At 42.1% G+C, this 2,429-nt stretch overlaps 1 protein-coding gene across 1 annotated transcript in view; it reads left to right on the top strand.

Annotated features, from left to right (window-relative positions):
* The first annotated feature begins 12 nt into the window (after positions 1 to 12).
* Positions 13 to 2,429, top strand: part of cacng7b (calcium channel, voltage-dependent, gamma subunit 7b) — a 20,294-nt gene continuing 17,877 nt past the window's right edge. The window contains exon 1 of the mRNA XM_014012672.1: positions 13 to 106. The gene's annotated coding sequence lies outside the window, so the exon portion shown is untranslated. The remainder of the gene's footprint in view (positions 107 to 2,429) is intronic.

Genomic DNA, 2,429 nt, shown 5'->3' with positions numbered 1-2,429 from the left:
CTCTCTCTCTCTCTCTCTCTCTCTCTCTCTCTCTCTCTCTCTCTCTCTCTCTCTCTCTCATGGTGTGAGGTTTTCCTGGCTCCTGACTCACGACTCTGGTGGCACCGTGAGTATTCCTCTCAATTTTTTTTGGCTCTGATCATCAGGATGACTGAGTCATTTGAATCGGAGGCGCTGTCAGTGTGTGTGTGTGTGTGTGTGTGTGTGCGTGCGCGCGTGTGTTTGTATGTGTTGGAGACAGCTGAGTGAAGCCAACGCTGTTGGAGACAGCTGAGAAAAGAGCAGCATTATTAACGCGCCCTCGCCTCTTCGCGTAAAGACAGCAGCTCGTCTCGGAGCGCGCGCGGGGGGGCATTTTCACTTGACAGCCAAGAGCCTCAAACTCAGCATCAGAGTCGATCACATGTTCCTGACTGTGTTTATCACCTCACATGTCCGCGTGCCGAGGACGTGCCGCTAAAAAAAAAAACAGGTTCTGCGCAGATCAGGTCTGTTTTATTCAGTTTAAGGTTCAGCTCTGTGCTCTGCTGCGGGTTGACTGGAACAACGTCCAAGAATGTGAGCCTCATAAAGTCTTTAATTCCTCAGTCTGAGGCTCACATTTACACTGAAGGCTGATTAGTTTTGCACACCTTCTAGTTCTGCGCGCTCCCGCTTTGCGCGTCCACCTTCCTTCCATTTTTATTTAATTTTTGGGGAGTCTTTTCTTTCAAACCCCTTGAACCTGCCTCCAAACACTTCCCCTCCGCCTTCCAGCTGATGTTTTCTGGGCTTGACTGTTTCCCCATCCCCTCCTGTAATACATCACTCCCTCCTTATCTTCTGAACAGAGTTTCTCAGAGGCTGTCTCTCTGCAGATTGAGATAGATTAGAGAGAATTAAGGCTTTGGTGGCCCTTGTGGCTCCTGTCGAACCAGTCCAGTTGGCTGAATAGAAGATGAACACAGGGGGGCCGCTCGGAGCTTTACAATGGGGCTGTACTATCACAAATCTTCATCAGAAAGAGGTTTATTTTCTACTTTTTTGCTCAAATCCAATCAGAAATCTCAGATTGAAAGACTGCAATCCAGCTGGAAAAAGAAATAAAGGTGCATCTTTCCTTGAAAGAACACCTCTTTTTCATGTCAGAGCTAAAATTGAAATAATACATTCTTGAAAGTGATTTTTACAGCCTTTTAGTTTAAATCTGTTGGTGCTCAGATTAAATGTTGAAAACTTTCTGCTGCTCTCATGTGAAATTTTAGCTCAGTATCTGTAAATCTGACAGTTACCATTTTTGTGCTAATTTACGTTGATTAGCTGTGGCAGTCATCTTGACTCAGGTTGACATACAGTTTAAATCAGCATTCATCCAGTGGTAAGTGAGAAATTTTGCTGACAGAAACAGTAACCCAATACCTACTGCCTGCGTTTAAAACAAATATCTGACATAATTCATTAAAGCTCAAAGTAGAAACTGAGGATTAATTTCTGATTTTACTTCAGCATATTGCAACTCAGTTCCTGTAAAAGTGAAGAGATGAAACATATTTTTATGTGTTTTAGTTTGATTAGCTGTGGCAGCAAGTCTAAACTGGGTTGAGTCTAAAAGTTAATCAGCTACAGACATATATCCAATTAATTAATTAATTCTGGGTGTTTGAATAAATTCGGTCCAGTGGTTTCTGAGATATTATGCTAACAGACAGACATGGTTGACTGGATCTTTAAAGTTGATATAACAATTATTGTTTTTTTTAAAGATTAATTGAATTGGATCAAATCTAAATGTTAATCAGTTAGCTACAAGTCCAATTATTAATTCCTAAATGTTTCATTAAAATCCACATACTGTACAGATAATTATTAGCACCAGACTTTTATTGTAGCAGGAAATAAAAGGTGTCCATGTTTGTGATGAAAAACATTACGTTTTCTGTTTCACTGGACACCCCCCCCCCTCCCCCCACTGAGTTAAATCCAACTAAATGTAGATAAAAGTTAAAAAGTGTTTCCTGGAGGAGGTGCAGGAGCTGTCCTTGGTGCTGAAGCTGTCCTCACTGCAGAGGTGGAACTTTAAATCATTCCCGTTTTATTTTGACCACTTCCACACTTCATCCAATTGCTGCATGATGTCCTGCTCCAGACTCCCATGGTTCAGGCTCAACAGTCCAGTTCCCTCTTTTTTATCAATCTTTATTCAACCAGACACTGAGATTATTTTTTGCTGCTCCCTTCTGCAAGAGTTGCCTCAGCGAGTGAGCTCTCATGAAAAAGTTAGCGATTGTTTTACCCTGGATGTCCTCACTGACACAATCTGACATGCACCACATCTGCTTATTAACAGCATTAATATAGTATATTTGTGTGTGTGTGTGTGTGTGTGTGTGTGTGTGTGTGTGTGTGTGTGTGTGTGTGTGTGTGTGTGTGTGTGTGTGTGTGTGTGTGTG

This window comes from Austrofundulus limnaeus, unplaced genomic scaffold (assembly GCF_001266775.1).
Source record: "Austrofundulus limnaeus strain Quisiro unplaced genomic scaffold, Austrofundulus_limnaeus-1.0 Scaffold93, whole genome shotgun sequence".
In the NCBI taxonomy this organism is placed as follows: domain Eukaryota; kingdom Metazoa; phylum Chordata; class Actinopteri; order Cyprinodontiformes; family Rivulidae; genus Austrofundulus; species Austrofundulus limnaeus.
Note: the sequence above shows the minus strand (reverse complement) of the source record. Positions and strands in the feature narration are given on the sequence as shown.